The sequence below is a fragment of the Myotis myotis genome, unplaced genomic scaffold, assembly GCF_014108235.1.
Source record: "Myotis myotis isolate mMyoMyo1 unplaced genomic scaffold, mMyoMyo1.p scaffold_m19_p_7, whole genome shotgun sequence".
Lineage (NCBI taxonomy): Eukaryota > Metazoa > Chordata > Mammalia > Chiroptera > Vespertilionidae > Myotis > Myotis myotis.
The window spans coordinates 14674242-14693205 of NW_023416379.1; positions in this window are offsets into that span (position 1 = coordinate 14674242).

The following is an 18964-nucleotide window of genomic DNA, read 5'->3' on the forward strand; positions in this document are numbered from 1 at the left end:
AATACATTCTACGAAACTACCTGAGGCCAAGAAATAACCATTAGCAAGTTCACCTGTGAAGCAAGGACTTTTGTTTATTGGGAGTATTTTGATTACTGATTCCATTAGTAGTTAATGGTCTGTTCAGAATTTCTGCTTCTTCCTGATTTGGTCTTGGAAAATCTTATGTTTCTAGGAATTTGTCCATTACTTCCAGGTTGTCCAATTTGTTGACATACAAATATTCCTAGTATTTTCTTATAACCCCTTATATTTTGTGATATCAGTTGTCACTGCTCTTTCATTCCTGATTTTATTTATGTGGGCCCTCTTTTTTTTTTCTTAATGAATCTGGCTAAAGGTTTATCAATTTTGTTTATATTTTCACATAACAAGGTCTTGCTTCATTGATCTTTGCTGTTACCTTTTTTAGTCTCTATTTTGTTTATTTCCACTCTGATCTTTATTATTTTCTTCCTTTGACTTAGTTGTGGGGGGTTTTTTTGTTCTTTTTTGTCCACTTCCATTGGGTGTAAGGTTGTTTATTTGAGATTTTTCTTGTTTCTTGAGGTAGATAGGCCTGTGTTGCTATCAATACCCCCTTTAGAACTGTTTTGGCTGTATCCCATAAATTATGGTTCATTATGTTTTCATTTTCATTAGTCTCAAGGTATTTGGTGATTTCCTCCTTGTTCTCATTTTTAATCCATTCATTGTTTAGTAGCATGTTATTTAGCTTTTTGCTTGTGTGGGGTTTTTTATTTTTGTAATTGATTTTTAGTTTTGTATTGTGATTAGAGAAGATGATTGATCTGATTCCAATCTTCCTGAATTTATTAAGACTTGTTTGGTGGCCTAACATGTGGTCTATCCTAGAAAATGTCCTAAGTGCCCTTGTAAAGAATGTGCACTCTGCTTCTTTGGGGTAAAATGTTCTAAAAATATCAATCAAGTCCATCTAAAAGGTTTAGAGAGAAAAATCCTTGAAGCTCATTCAGGACCTGAAATAGTCCTTGTTCACATCAGCTAGAATAAACAACAACAAAAAAATCTCATAAATTACGGGGAATTAGAGTACCCAGAAAATGTTGCCTTTGGAGTGGGGAATAATTAGCCTTAGACTAAACACTATTCTGGTTCTGTCTAACAAAAGCTTAAAAACCAAACCAGAAAGGATCAGAACGCTTCCAAATAATGAAACTTCATCCTAGAATAAAGTTCAAGGATATTTTTAGGAATATAAAAGAATCCAGACCACAACAAGATAAAATCCTTAATGTCTGACATCCAATCATGCAAGGAAGCAGTGATACAAAACACAGCGAGAAAAAGATTTATTAACCAAAACCAACCCAGAAACTACCATATGATAGAATTAGTAGGTAAGACAATAAAAGTTATTATAATTTTACTCTATATTTTGTAAAGCTAAAGAGAAGATTAAGCATAATATGTACAGTTGTAAAGATATAAAAAGACACAAGGTAAACTTCTGAGAGATAAGAATGACAATGTCTAAACTGAAAAATACACTGGATAGGAAAAACAACAGATTACAACTTGCAGAATAAATGATTAGTGAACTTAAAAATATTCAAAATGATATCAGATATTTTAAAAGGCTAAAAAGTAAACAGCACCAGTGATCCATGAGATTATTTTTAGTGCCATAATATATATGTAGTTGAAGTGTTTGAAGAAGATTAGGCGGGATTGAACAGAAAAAAATATTTACATAAATAAAGGCAGAACTTTTAAAATTAATGAAAACTATTAACCTACAAATCCAAAAAGCACAACAAACCCAAGCATAAGAAGCATGTAGGAAATTACACTAAATCAGATAACATCAAATCACTTAAAATCAACGATTAAGAGAAAATTTTTAAAAACAGCCAGGAAAAAAAATATACATTTAACATACAAGGAATAAAGATAAGAAATAATAGAATTCTCACTGAAAGCAATCCAAGTCAGAAGATGGTGAAGCATTAAAGCACTGAAAGAAAAAACTATCAATCTGGAACTCTTTACTCTGTAAAAATAAAGCTGTAAGTGCATTAACATTAGAAGTTTTATATACATTCCTGTGTATATATGTGAAGCTATTTGCAATAGAACTCTCCTTTGTGAATTCTTTAAAACAGAAAAATGTCCTAAGCAAGAGATGGTTATTTGTTCTTAAAACTTTATGAATTAAATATTTTTTTAATATATTTTATTGATTTTTTACAGAGAGGAAGGGAGAGAGATAGAGAGTCAGAAACATCGATGAGAGAGAAACATCGATCAGCTGCCTCCTGCACATCTCCTACTGGGGATATGCCCACAACCCAGGCACATGCCCTTGACTGGAATCGAACCTGGGACCCTTCAGTCCGCGGGCCGATGCTCTATCCACTGAGCCAAACCGGTTTCGGCGAACTAAATATTTCTTAATTAAGAAGTAGGATATATGAGTTGGTAACATCTGCTATTGATGCATAAAGCATATAAATTATAATAAATTCTAGAGGTCTGGTGCACAAAATTCGTACGGGGGGTGGTTTCAGCCCGGCCTGCACCCTCTTGCAATCTGGGACCCCTTGGGAGATGTCCAACTGCAGGATCAGGCCTAAACCAGAAGTTGGACACACTCTCGCAATCCAGGACCATGGGTACCTAACCACTCGCCTGCCTACCTGATCACCCCTAACCACTCTGCCTGCCTGCCTGATCAATCATCCCTAACCATTCGCCTGCCTGCCTGATCGCCCCTAACTGCTTGCCTGCCTGCCTGATGGTCCCTAACCACCTCTGCCTGCCTGCCTGATTGCCTTTAACCACCTCTGCCTCGGCCCCCACTGCCATGGCTCTGTCCGGAAGGACATACGGAATGATGTCCGGAAGGTCGTTCAGCTGTCTGGTCTAATTAGCATATTACACTTTTATTATTATAGATTAATAAAAATAATCACAAAGTGCTTGAAAAAGAGTATTAGTAATAGTATTTCACTGCTTTGTAAATTGGCAGAGAGACTTTGCATAACAACTATCTATCTCTTGCATTTTGCTTCTTAATAAAATAATCATTAGCAAATGTGGTAATATCTTCTGAAACATAATAAATCATTTTATAAGTAAGTAGGTGAGACAGTTTCCCTTGACTATACCCATTTTTAAGCAGTAAAACTTGGAGATTTTGTTGCTATTCTGCATATTTTAAAGGGAAATTCCTATAGGATCCACTTCTTTTTGACAGAATAATGACTGTGAATATCTATGAATGCCATCTGTTCAGTTTCTTCTTTTTCAGGATACTTAACGGGTTCCCTCTGGCTTGAAACTTTATAAAGATGGAAAATTTGTATGCTACTTACTGAACTCATATTTGTGATAGTTTATTCTCAGTGATTATTTGTACTATAAACTGGAAATAACATACATAATGAATGAAAATGCTCTGATATTAACTAAAGATATTTCTCCTGATAACTTTAGTCCCAGAAGCATTGAGTGAAATAAGTTGTCCTCGTCCATATCACATTCTTTAGAGTATTACTCTAGAACTGAGTTATACTCTATCCCAATAAATAATGATTTTACTACTGCCTGATAACAAAATTAGTATTCTAAACATTGACTGTTTTCTAGCTTCACTGTTAAACACCTCGAAGTTCAGTAATTAAAATTTACACAAACCCTATCATCACATTGCCACTGCTGTATTTCTTTTCCTAATTTTTACTCCATAAATATGAAATTAAAATTCAGAAAAGACACATCATTGAAAGTGAAAATATGCCTGGTCTGTGTGGCTCAGTGGTTGACTGTCGACCTATGAACCAGGAGGTCACAGTTCAATTCCTAGTCAGGGCATATGCCCGGGTTGTAGGCTCAATCCCTAGTGTGGGGCATGCAGGAGGCAGACAATCAATGATTCTCTCTCATTGTAGATGTTTTCCTCCCTCTCTCTCTCTCTCCCCTCTTCCTCTCTGAAATCATTAAAAACATATTTTTTAGAAAGTGAAAATATTTCATTAATTTCTAAAAAATATTTATCAAAGTAAGGAAGTATTTTCTCTGGTTTTGATTGGGAAGGGTCTCACGGCCTTCTGTATAGCTTTATATGGGGCGGAATAGGGGATATTATATTCCAAAAGACAATTTATTTACTCTGAAGAACTCACTTCTAAGATAATTTCCTGTTTTTCACCACTAATATATTCTATCATCTTCTAAGCAAGCTGGCCCAACCATTAAAACATTGTCATAAAATATTAACACTGGAATGAGGTCTTAAGGAAGGGTCCAGGTAGTAGGATGAGAATGGAGATCATTGATTAAGAACGACTCCTACCTGCGGAAAGAAACCTGATGGTCTCATTTAAGTTTAATTTCATTTCTTCTCTATATATTTTAAGGGGAAGAAAAGTGTATCAAATAAGCATATGAACTACCATAAAATGTTTTTGAAATGTACTATGTTGTAGTGTACTGACAGGGGTACCATACAACATTAAAAAGTAAAAGTAACCTGATTTCTGAACATTTTATCTTAATTTATAAGTCTACATTTTGAAGTGTTATTCATTACATAACCTTTTCTGTGCTTCATGTTTATTATATGCAAATGAAGAAACAAATAGGTGTGATATGCTGCAAATATGTACACACTAGACATACAAGAAAATGAAACACAAATGACAAAAAGCAATGCAAAGCTCTGATGAGTTTTGCCTTTTGTACGTAAATGGCTTTTCTTATGACAGGGGATAGAAAACATTGGTAAACTACATACATCTATTTCCTCCCAATCAGTAAACAAAGAGCAAGTGTGTCAAGTCATTTTCAGTAAGCTAAAAGTAGACCATTATTTTTTAAGTGTATCCATTAGGGAGCCTTTCAAATAGAAATGAGGAGACACTTTTCAGGTGGAAAGGCTAAGTGTCCTCATGGAAACTGAAACTGCCTGCCTTCACCTGAGGTCTTCCATGGCATCAAACCACCGTTTTTGCTTAGCCACTTGATTGCTTACATTTTCATCCATCTCAAAACACAGCATGTGAGACCAGCGAATAAGATGCAACAGGTGTTGAAGCTTACAACCCGAGACAGCAAAGCCTTGTGATATGTGACACATGATTGTGAGAATGCTGTAAATGCTGTCACACACACACACACACACAATTTCCTGTGCATAACTAAAACTCGTTTATTGCAAAGAACATTGATAGCTATGCATAACTACTCTAAAAATGAAAAGAAGTCTAAAACCACCAAATGAGAAAGAAAAAAAAAATAGCTGTCTTATCCCCAAAGCATCATCTTTACCCCCACTGCAAATACTATACTTTGATAAGTATGAGTGCTTTGTGAGCTAAAATACATGAAGGATAAGGCTAACCATTAAAGAAAATAAAAAAATGTATTCTTATTAAATTATTTGAGGATAAACATTCCCAGAGGTCCAATTTCTCTCATATTACAAGTCCCTTTATAAAGGCAAAAGATACATGCAAACCATATTTGGAGTTTGAGGGAACCCCGACTTCTTTAAAAACCACTTTGAAACTTCAAATCAAAGCATAATCAGACAAGCTAGAAGCTGAGGCCCATCTCTAAAAGGGCCACCATTGTCAAATTTCCTCAGAGGGATGCTGAAATCAAGTCAAAGGAGACTGAAATAAATTAAAAATAAATAAAAGATGATTAAAATTAAGATTCAGTTCTTGAATTGATCTTTACCAGGTGACAAAAATCTTTTTTTAAACATCCAAGCTGAATTTTAGCAGCCTAATCATTAGGATATTTTAATTCACTCTGAAAAAAAGATCTTGCCAAGTGATAATGTAACAGGAGTCTAAGTGTATGATTTAAGGACACTAAAAATTGGTTAAGGGGCAAGAGAGGTGGGGAGGGGGAGAGAAAGAGAGAGAGGATGATTTTATAATAAGTTAGTTTCATAAGTCAGTAGACATGGATTTCTTTAATGTAAAATTGAAATAGAACAGAAATGGATCAGTCAGCCAAACCAAAATCCACTAAAAAGACATCTGCAATTCTCTTTTAAAATCTGTTACAAGCAAGGAAAGAGAAACCTACTCATTCTTCTGGGACAATAAAACATAGAAAGCTCCATATGAAATAAGTAAAATAAGACAGAATCCTAAACATAGTTCCCATCCTAATTATCCTTAAGTATCCTCTGTTATGACATGATAAATTAAAATCATTACTGTTTAGCCTACATATACAAACATCCAGCAACATAAAAAATTATCCCAGTAATTAAGCTAGCCCCCAATCTCGATATAGACAATTGCATTACTTTCTTATTTTACAAAGATAAATTCAAGGGTCAAGTTTCTAGCTCTAATAATTTTAGAAAAATTTTAGAAAAGACATTTGTGTAGGATAGGATCTTAAAAACAATGATTTGCATAATTTCATTTGCTTAAAATACAATTTTGGCAGCCTGTTTTATTCCTTATCCAGTTTTAAAGGTATTAAAGATAATTTTGAATCCATCCTATCACTTGAAAGTTGAGTTCACCTTCAGTATTAAAATTGTTTTGCTATAAAATGTAAGAAGATATACTTTCAATAGTTTAAAATACAAGGCTGGAAAAAATGACCAGTTATCTTGACAGGTAAGATGTTATACTTTTTAACGAAGGGAAATATTGCTAATTAAAAAATGTTTATTTGCTGCCTAAATAAGACAAATGTGAAAAACCATACCTTTTAACTTCTAAAACCTTAGCATTCTAGTCAGGAGGACAGAATTGGACATAAGGCATGAACCAACAGCCTTAACTGTCCTTTTATCCTGACCTGCCAAGATGTTTTTTCAGTCAGATCATTATTCACAACCACTTTTAATTTCCTCTACTTTAATCAAATCTCCAATTTTCCCCATTACCCACCCCAGATTTCATTATCAGCAAGTAAGGATGCTTCCTACCTAGCAAAGAAAGTACAGTACATTATGAGACAGGGACTCCAACTCCCCACAGGGAATTTATAAACCTGCTTGTATCTTTGTCCATCCTTTACTCCCGGCCTACTGGTAACATAAGGAACGTGTCTCTCCTTTTTTAAAATTGAATTTATTGGGGTAACATTGGTTCACCAAACCATACAGGTTTCAAGTGTGTAACTCAATGAAACATCATCTGCACACTGTATCGTGCACCCATTGCCCCAAGCAAAGTCACATTCTGTCCCCATTTTCCCCCGTTGCCCACCTCTACCTCCCCCACCCCCTTGCCCTCTGGCCTTCACCACACAGTTGTCTGTATCTATGTGTATGTATATATGGGGGGGGGGGGGGTTGTTGTTAATTCCTAAGGCCAATACCTAACTTGTTTGCTAGGACTCTTTACCAGGCACTCTGACTGTATTCTCCACCTGCCCCATTTCCCATCAGTATTACACAGTTCAAGTCCCTCTCATCTTTAAAATCTTCCCTCATTTCCTCTTCAGCTACTGTCATATTTCCTTTCAGAGCAAAATTTCTCATGGGTGTGACTTCATATTCACAAATTCTTTCTTCACCTCCTTCTTAACTTTCTGAATTCTGGGTTCTGTTTTCAAGTACTGCCTCATCTCAAATGTTCACTAAAGTAATCAGCATACTCCATATTGCTAAACACAGCAATTATGTTTCCATTTTCATCATGCAGAGCTTTCAGCAATAAGAGCCAAACAATTCAGCCCTAGCTGGTTTGGATCTGTAGATAGAGCATCAGCCTGTGGACTGAAAGGTCCTGGCTTTGATTCCGGTCAAGGGCACATACCTAGGTTGGAATCTCAGTCCCTGGCCCTGGTCACAACCAATCTCTCACATCTGATGTTTTCTCTCTCTCTCTCTCTCTCTCTCTCTCTCTCTCTCTCTCTCTCTCTCTCTCTCTCTTTCTCTCTCTCTCCCTCTCTCTCTCCCTCTCTCCCTCCCTCCCTCCCTCCTTCCCTCCCTCCTCTTCTACTTTCTCTAAAAATCAATAGAAAAGTATCCTCGGGTAAGGATAAAAAAAAAAGCCAAACAGTTCACCATTTCTTTGTGGAACACTTAGTTTTGTGTCACTTCATGCTCTTGGTTTTCCTCCCACCTCCCTGCACTGGGCCCTTCAGGACCCTCCATGGACAAGTCTCTTTTCCCCACCCAGGCTGTCAATGCTAGAATTCTTTAAGACAAGGCCTTAGCCCTCTTCTTCATTATGTCCATAAAGGAGATTAGTTTGTCTTTTATAACAATACACTTCTAGCAGTAAATAGGAAGGGAGAATTAATTTTTTTTTTACAAAGTAAAACACTGAGGTTTGGAAAAGTACAATTACTTGTCCAAGCATTCAGGAAAACACATCCTCCTCACCAGTTGCTTCTTTGTGGAGAGACCTCCATTAGAGTAGTATTACTTGCCTCTTTCTATAATCCCTCTCTACAGCAAGAAGAGAGATTGATTGGTGAATTTAGAAGAAGGAATGGGGCATGCTCAGATCCACCTAATTCTTCTCTCTGCAATCTGCCTGCTTACTTGCATCAAATATTCATCTACTCCTCCATGACATAAATTTAAAGAGACAGGCCCTCATGGGAAAAGCCTTGCGTCCAACTAACCTATAACTGGGTTATTTAAATAAGAGGAATAAAGGGTGAAATTTGAGAAAGCCCCCTGGGATAACAGATGTATTTTTAAATTCTCCAGCCTCATTGAAGGTCATTATTTTATTATCTCGCTATCTGAAGATTTTATGTCTCAGTTGTTCAGAACAGAGATGGAGAAGATGATTTCTATGTATTGATTTCCATAAAATATTTAGATTAACATCACACAAATATACAGATAGGGATATATTTTAGAGCCTCCATAACTGATGACACAAAAAGTAATTTAAATTTGTACAGCTAATGAAAATATCTCACTAAATTCTCCTAACTTCTTTTAAAAGTATGGGACTTTTTCAAAGTAAAAAAAATAAGACAAAACATAAATGAGAAGTTGAAGTCATACAAATAGAACAAAAATCAGATAAACTATTGGAAACTTTATTTGAAGCAGAGAAAGTGATGGCAAGGGTGAAAGCCAGTGAGAACGAGGCAAGGGAAGTTCGGGTAGTTATGAGCTTATATTTTAAAATAATCTTTAACTTACTAGACATACTACTGAGTCTATATCTAATTAAATATCTGTAGTACACAATTTGAAAAAGAGCCTTAACCTTTGAACAGTAGAATATGTTTCCTAACAAGTTCTGGTCTGTTGGAAGGAGGAAAGCCATGCTATGCAAACCTTTAACTGTAAAAGACAACTGCATTTTCTGGTATGAGTAGGTTATGAAAGGATTTAGCTAAAGGATCAATCATCAACATCTCTGGGCTATTATTTTATTTGCTCCTTTTTTGTTTTGTTTTGTTTTTCCTTTGGGGGCAGACTTTTAAAGTATTTAAGAGAAGGATTTTTTTTTTCATATATCCTGTGTAAAATTAAAATATCTATAATGCAAATTAATTATCTTAGAAAATAGTTTATGAGTTCTAAAAGTCAAATCTGATATTGTTTAGTCCTAGATACAATGATCAAAAGGAGAATGTAAAAGTCACAGTAAGAGTAAGGGGGAAAAAGCAACATGAATTTGTTTTATGTTAGCTCAGGCTGCCATAACAAAATACTATAGACTGAGTTGCTTAAACAACTGAAATTATTTTCTCACAGCTCTAGAGGATGGAATGTCCAAGATCAAGATCCAGTAGGATACAGCTTCTGGTGACAGCTATTTTCCCAGCTTTCTGATGGCTGCCTTCTTACCATGTTCTCACATGGCAGGAGAGAGAGGCAGGTGGGGGTGGGGGGTGAGACAGAGAGAGAGAGAGACAGAGAGAGAGAGATCGAGATCTTCTCTTATAAGGCCACAGTCTTATAAGATTGGGGCCCCATCCTAACTCATTTAACCTTAATTATCTCCTAAAGACTATTTATAGCCTAGAGGCCCAGGGCAGGAAATTTGTGCATGTGAAGGGGGGGGTCCCTCAGCCTGACCTGCACCCTCTCCAATCTGAGAGCCCTCAGGGGATGTCCTGACAGCTTAGGCCCTCTCCCCGTGGTTCTCTGCTCTCTGCAGGGGCCTGCTTGCCCCTCAGTGCCACGGTGAGGGCTTAAAGGACCAGGGGACTCTGGTGGTACTGAGGGGACTGGAAACTGCCATCTTGTGGCTATGGGCGCCGCCATCTTTGTCGTGCAGTGACAGTCAATTTGCATATCCCATCTTTATTAGATAGGAAAAGTCATATGTTGAGTTAGGGCTTCAGCATACAAATCTCACAAGGGTACACAATTTAGTTGATAACATTAATAAACCAATTATGATTCTAAGAAATTTTATTTAATGTTACTATATTCTACTGATACTTCTTGATCCAAGTCAGCATCAGTACACATTTAAATAAATATTTTTTTAAAAAAGAAAAAGGGTAGATGATCAACACTATCTTAATTGAAAATAATAAAGGCTTGAATTGTGTAGCATTTGCTGTTTATCCCAATATTAGAAGCAAGTATTAGTAATTTTCTAAGCCTGAGGAATTGTTCCCAAATGTTTGAGACCAAGATCATTGGTTAATAGATTATTGGCAGTGTAATGATGAGGTCTTTACATCTGAAAGCTGAATGTCAAAATATGTGTTATCTTCTCCTCTGCTGTGTATTTAATCCAAGGTTTAAATCTCTATGTCTTAACAAAAACCCTACTGAGTTTATCTTGACATTTTATCTTAACAACAGGAATCAGTTTTTCTCACCATGAAGTCCATTGTACTTATGGAGGTGCCAGCAATCATCAAAGCCACAGAGTCAAGCAATAACTGGCCGGAAGCATGTTATGAAATTCTTTTGTTAAGTTCACTAAGAAAACAAGACCAATAAAAACAACTTCATGTTGCTTTTTCTCCTTACTCTTACTTTGACTTTTACATTCTCCTTTTGATCATTGCGTCTAGGACTAAACAATATCAGATTTGACTTTTAGAATTCATAAGCTATTTTCTAAAATATCTAAAACAAAGAACAGTTATTTCCTTGTTGTGGTTTGGTATCTATTTGCTGAGAGCAACAGATGTTGGAAAGTAATCCACCTGGCCTTTCTGCCTTCTGTATGCCAAGCCCTGAATAAATTCATTCTCCATGAGGAAATGATTATTGTGGCATTTTTGAAGATGCAGGTGAAAAAGTTAAAAGCACATTATATGATACCAAATATTTTACGTTAAGAACATATTTTTGATTGAGGATCTGACCCTATAAAAGTTCAATTTTAAGTAATATTATGAAAACATAATTTATCCTATATAATAAAAGGCCAGCGACCATAAGCATAATGACCAGAATGACCCCTCAACCAGTCACCATGAGGTGCATTGACCACCTCTCAGTCCCTCCCTCCACCCCCCCTCCACCCCAGCCTGCAGGCTCCAATCACAGCATGGTGAGCAGGGAACCACGGCGAACTGAGTGGCATTGGGGCGGGACTGGCAAGCGGGCGGAACAGCCCACCACTTGGTCCCTACCCTTGGCCTCAGGCTCCGGAGAACCAGAGCCATGCTGCGATTGGGGAACCACAGCGAACTGGGGGGTGGTGGCAGGGCAGGACTGTGGACTGGCAAGCAGGCAGAAGATGACCCTGATCACAGGCTAGGCCTAGGGACCCTATCCATGCACAATTTCGTGCACTGGGCCTCTAGTTTTTAGATATTATTGATTGTCCATGAGAGTGGAGAGCAAGTATGAAATGTTTTAATCAAGTCCCATAATTAGCCACCCAAATGGCAATCTCTTTATTTGTTTTAACACTTTTGGGGGAAAAAATATCACAATATCAGATTTTGTTTTTTATTTCTTGCAACCACACATCTTCTGAGGGTGCTCTAATAAGCACTGTCACTGTCAAACAGAAAGAGAGAGGGAAGAAAGAGGGCTTTGATACTCAGCCCTGTCTAATTGATTCGCTGTCAGCCATCTGACAGGATATGGCAAACAGGAGCAGTAAAAGACAAAGGACATGGGAGAAGTCAGAAAGTCAAGCTATCCTCATGATTTTTTTAAATAACATTTTCTTTCTTCTAGCTTACTTTATTTTACAAAGGTAGTATAATATATATATATATATATATATATATATATACACACACACACACATATATATATATATACATACACACAATATATGATAAAAAATAGATGTTAATCAACTGTGTTATCGATAAGGCTTCCAGTTAACAGTAGGCTATTAGTAGTTGAGTTTCGGGGGAGTCAAGAAGTTACATACAGATTTTTGGGAGTGCAGAGGCAGTGCCCTGTACCCTGCATTGTCCATTAGTCAACTGTGTAGTCTCTTCAAACACCCATGGAACATTCACAAAGATATACTGGGAATATAAACAATTTAAAAGAATTTAAGTCACATAAAATATGTTTTATGACCCCAATGGAACTAAGCTAAAAATCAGTATCAGAGAGATGTCTGGAAACTTCCCAAATGTTTATAATTTAAGCAACACTTCTAAGTAACCATGGGCCACTGAAGAAATCATAAAGGAAATTATAAAATATTTGGCATTGAGTAAAAATGAAAACATATCAAAACTTGTGGAATCACATTAAAGCAATACCTAAAGGTAATTTCTAGCATTAAATGCTTAAATTTAAAAAAAGAAAAGGTTTTAAATCAATAATTTTAACTTCCACATTAAAAAATCTAAAATAGCAGACCAAATTAAACACAAAACAAGCAAAAGGAAGTAATACAACAACACACAATATATTTATAAGGTATCTATGGTAATAAATTATGGATTTTGGTTCAAATCGTTTACTTTATTCTCAAATGTAGGTTTTCTTTAAATGATCAGCAATCAAAACATTGCAAGGCAAAACAGAATTGACAGGATTTTTTATAAGCTGGACTTTATCACATGATACATGTTTATTGGAATGGAAATGTACCTTAAATATGGCTTTAGCAACTATACTTAAATAAACCTTCATAAAACCTTCACAATTTTACAAATATCCATTTTTTTCTCATATACAGATTACTTTGAGATTTGTTGGATTATTCCAAAGATAAACAAAAAGCTTTCCAATTTTACCAGTTATTTAATAAATTCTAAAATCTACGCAGTATGAGTGCATTTAGCTCTGAGATAAAATTCAGTTGAAATTCCAAATTACACTATATAGAGCAGCAGTTCTCAACCTGTGGGTCGTGACCCCTTTGGAGGTGACCCCTTAGATTTTACTCTATATTGTGTAACATAACATTTTCTGGCAACATACATTTCCTTCTTTGCATTTTAATTAATTTCTAGAAACTAGTTTTAACTCCAAGTAATAGGCTAATATAAGTGGTTAAAATTACTATAGCATCTATTAATGATGGAAGGTTTGGACCATACAAAAGTGTTTGCTTTAACTTGTCCTCCTGTGAAAGGGGTCACCTAAGACCATCAGAAAACACATATATAATTACATATTGTTTTGTGATTAATCACTATGCTTTAATTATGTTCAATTTGTAACAATGAAAATACATCCTGCTCATCAGATATTTACATTATGATTCATAACAGTAGCAAAATTACAGTTATGAAATAGCAACAAAAATAATTTTATGGTTGGGGGTCACCACAACATGAGGAACTGTATTAAAGGGTCGCGGCATTAGGAAGGTTGAGAACCACTGCTATAGAGTTATTTTTAACATCTAAAAGGTCAAATATATGCTGACAAAAGAAGAAGTGACTTTGGGTGGTAGGCACACAATGCAATGTACATATGATATATCATAGAATTGTACACTTGAAACCTATATAATGTTATTAACCAACATTACTACAATAAATTTATTTTTTTAAAAACCCTTGCCTTATAAAATGTCCATCTTATTTAGACTTTGTTCTGATGTATAAAAAAATAAAAGCTATATAAATTAACACAAGTTACAATTTGATATATTTAATCTTGAAAAATAAACCAGTCTTGACTAAAAATTACTTAATATTGGTTAAAATATTTTAGCATTTAAAAATGACAGATTTTACTCTATATTGTGTAACATAACACTTTCTGGCAACATACATTTCCTTCTTTGCATTTTAATTAATTTCTAGAAACTAGTTTTAACTCCAAGTAATAGGCTAATAAGTGGTTAAAATTACTATAGCATCTATTAATGATGGAAGTTTTGGACCATACAAAAGTGTTTGCTTTAACTTGTCCTCCTTATGGAATTAAGTAATATATTTTCTATTCTGGGATTCTTCTTACTTGACACTAATAAATACAGTTGTAAGAATCTCAGGTCTGGGTCATTCTCAATTTAGTGAGCATCCATGATACATCCCCTACTTTTTATCTTTAATAACTAATGAGTCATTATTACCAGACAACGTTTTTTAGTTAAACTGTGCTTGTAAACAAGGCGTTTATTATTAGATTTTTCTAGCTGCAAAAGCTTTTAAAATAGTAAGTTTCAGGAGATGGGGAAAAAGGAAATATAAGAAGACGTCGCTATAACCTTTCTAAAGAGTGCAACTGTGCACTGAAAATCAGAACTACACCATTCATAAAAGTCTCCTGCAATAAACAACCAAGAGAGAAGCATAATGATTGCATTAACCAAGGAAAGACCAAAAAATACAGAAATCAGAGAATTTGAATTTAGAAATGTGTCTGTAAATAATATACACTGGAAATGATGAAGAGAATTTGAATTTAGTGTACTTGTAAATAATATGAATTTGAAATGATTAAGATTTTGCTTTCATTACTAATTCAATCTGAATCCACATCTTAAAATGCCACATCAACATCACCTCTGTTTTAAAGGAAGACAGTGCTGTTTTTCTTACTCACATGTTGGACTGTAGCTGAAGATATGTGCTGACCAACTTTTCCTTTTCCATTCTGGGCCTTTTCTTTTCATCTAGTCTATAAATACAAAAAAAAAAATCAACAAGTAACTGCTAAATGTGAACCATTTTTTCAGCACCAAACAATTTTAGAATAATATAAGGTCACTTAAAGCTACAGAACTACAACAAATGGTCAATTTTACCTTCCTCAGTTCTGATAAGCTTTACAACCAGTTTTTTTTTAAGGTGTCTAATGTAAAAGCCAAAAATACTCCAAAGTAAGATAGACCAGAGAAATATTCTGCATTGCCTCTTAAGCCTTATACCATACATGGACACCATGCTAAGGTCCTCCTGATGGAAATATTATATTGTATTGTATTTACTCTAAAACCATACAATGCAAACATAACATCCCTTCTTTATATGCCATAGTTTTATATAACTTCTCTTCAACTATTCAACAAATATGAAATGTTTAATAACTTATTAACTATGAATGTGCAACATCAGCGTTTATGGAGGTAAGTGCAAAGATCATAATTTTCAGACAGTCATGGGTACAGAGATATGAACGTCACCTGAAAGAGGCTAGCCTTGTCAAGATGGGCAGCATAAACAAATTTATCCAAATAACCTGGAAACTCATTCATTATTATTGAGACACTTTGAAAAAGCCAGTCCTAGAGTGACATCAGACAATGATGGTATGAGAGGTTCCCCTGGTGTCTCCCCTTGGAGTCACAATAATTTGAACAGTTATAATTCAACAAAGGATGTGTTGCTCAACATACAAACACATCTGAGAGCTCCTATATTCAAACATATAAAGGTGGGTGAGTCAGAGCCCGTGGGAGAGGAGGGAAAGGAGAAGAGTGGAAAGGGATGTTGGGAGGTCACCACTGCCAGACAGAAAAACAAAGCTACAGAGCCTGGCTGCCTCCTCTCATCCTTCCAGAGTTAGCAGCAGGCCGCAGAAGAAGCTGTGGCCGTGAGCATGGGGATACAGAGCACAGTATCTGCAATGCTGAGAACTGAAGCGACAGAAGCAATTTTTCCCTGAGCAGCAAGGGCACCCTGTGGCTAATCCCAGTGAAAGGGATGGAGATACAGAGGTAAGGCAGCTGAGGTCTGGGAGAACAAAGCCACAAGCTACCAGCCAGCCTCTCCTAGATCACCCCACCCCACCCATCGCAGCTGCACTGCCAGCAGCATCTGGTGCAGGAAACTGCACTGGGATATCCCAAACTCAGAAGCCCATTGCCTACCATGAGGCTGCTGCCCTGAGACAAAGGCAACTTGGTAGCAGAGGAGATGCCTATCAGGAAATACAGGGCATTTCCCACTGTCCCACGGAAACCCAAGAAGCCAGAGCCTAGCAAGAGAAACCAAAAAACGACGCTTCAGCACCACCTATTGGAAAACAAAAGACTTCTTCTCAATCTACCAAATAGAGAAATGCCACTCTCAAAAAAATCCTAATATATAGAATAGCCAGGGGCCGTAACAATCAAAACAACCAGACAGACAACCAAACAGCAGGCTGCGTGGGCGACCAGACCAGGAGGGGGTTAGTGAGGGATGACCAAACGACTGAACAGCAGGCTGCATGGGGCGACCAGGCTGGCGGGGAGGGGGTGGCAGTTGGGGGCAACCAGGCCGGCAGAGGGGGGCCGTTGGGGGTGACCAGGCTGACAGGGGGAGGCAGTTGGGGGCGATGGGGGCAACCAGGCCAACAAGAGGCGCACTAAGGGGTGACCAGGCCAGCGGGGGGATGGGGGCAGTTAGGGGTGACCAGGCCAGCAGGTGGGGGAAGTTAGGGGCAACCAGGCCAGCGGGGGGGGGGGGGGGGTCAGTTGGGGGCGATCAGGCCACAGGCAGAGGCAGTTAGGAGTGATCAGGCTGGCGGGGGGGCAGTTGCGGACAATCAGGCAGGCAGGCAGGCAGGTGAGCAGTTAGGAGCCAGTGGTCCCAGATTGTGAGAGGGATGTCCCCCAAGGGGTACCGGAAAGGAGAGGATGCAGGCTGGGCTGAGGGGACCACCCACCCCAGTGCATGAATTTCATGCATCAGGCCTCTAGTAAATAAAAGCAAATTTCATTCTCATAGATACCTAGACAGAGAAAGGATCCATCAAAATACTATGAATAACCAAGGTAATGGGGCACTTAGAGAAGAAATTTAAAATCTCCAGAAAATATAAAATATACGGAACTATGTGATTTAAATGACAGAATTAAGAATTAAAGATTGCAGTTATGAAAAAACTTGGTGAGATACAAGAAAATAAACAAAAAAATACATAGACTGTACGTTTAATGAACTCAGATATAAAGTCAACAAACAAAAGGAGTACTTCACCAAAGAGATTGGGACTTTTAAAAAGAACCAAGTTGAAATTTTAAAGAATTTAAGAATTTGTCTTTATAATAGGGCCCATGAGGCAGAATCCATTTTATGTTTACCCACTAATTTAGTCTATGTAAAAATGAGGAAGAAAAGAGGTGTATGCTTGTGTATAGTCTAACGTGACTGGGTATTTTTAATATATTATCTGATTTACCCCTTACTACGGTTTTATTGGCAGTACTTGTATTTTCACATAACTCAGCTTATATAAATACTAGTGGCCGGGTGCATGAATTCGTGCACAGGTGGGGTCCCTCAGCCTGGCGAGTGATCAGGGCTGATCAGGGCCGTCTTACCCAGTCCCAATTGGGCCAATGAGAGCCAGCCAGCCAGGGAGGGACTGCGGGAGGTTGGCCAGCCAGGGAGGGAACATAGGAGGGCTCCAGGGCATGTCCGACCCATCTAGCCCAGTCTCGATCAGCCAGACCCCAGCAGCAAGCTAACCTACTGGTCAGAGTATCTGCCCCCTGGTGGTCAGTGTGCATCATAGCAACTGGCCAAGTGGTCAGACACTTAGCATATTAGGCTTTTATATATATAGATATAAGCTAGAGAATTCATTTTCCTAATGTGTATGACTAGAATTGACTAGACCATCTTAAAGCTTTCCATATAGTTCAAAAAGCCCATTATTCTGATAATAGGAATATTATCTTTATAGGTAAAGATAATGCATATAAGGTCCTAAAAATAATTGGTCATATGACCTGATAGTCTTTAAAAAGATAAGCTTCAAGCATATTTGGGTAGGAACTGTAGTCCTAAAAGCATGAAACTTGGCTCCCTGGGTGAGGGATGAAGAATAAAATATTCAAACAAGGAAGACTGGGAAAGGGACCTTAAGAGATTTGGGGGGAAATCTGACTAGCCATCCAAACTAATCAAGTTTTATCCAAAGCAAATATCCAAGCCTTTTGAAGTTTGCCAGTTACTAATCAAAACCCTACTGAGCACTTAGTATCTCAGACAATTTTAAATAACATCAAACCAACTATCACGTAATATAATGAATAAAGCCAAATCTGGATTTTGTCTTAGACCTACACACACACACACACACACACACACACACACACACACATCTGTCTAAAGTAACTCTAGCAAAGTAAAAATGTAAAATAATGTTAATTACTCTTATTTTATTTCACACTTTAAAGTCACCCCAATATTTTTAAAGGGGGATAAAATAAAAACTAGCTTCCTATAAAACTAAGTTATTGATGATAACTATCTAGGAAATTAGTTAAGACTGCAATTATTGTTTTGTGCATTTTTTAATTTTTTTCAAAAAATGTTTTTATTGATTTTAAAGACAGAGAAAGGGAAAGGAAGAGAGAGATAGAAAGATCAATGAGCAAGAAATATCAACACCAATCTGCTGGCTCCTGCACATCTCTTGCTGGGGATCGAGCCCCCAAAGCCCGGGCAGATGCCCTGACCTGGAATTGAACCAGCAGCCTCCTGGTGCATGGGTGGTCGCTCAACCACTGAGCCACACCTGCTGGGCTGCAATTACTGTTTAACACTCTATTGCAAACACACTGTAAAACATTAAGACTTACTAATGATTAAATAAAGGCCTTAATTGTCCAAAGTTCTTATTTTTTGTAGTGTTAGACAAATTTTGAACCTAAAATAAATTAATAGCACTACTTTAATCTTGATGCATTTAATTCTTCCTGAAATTATA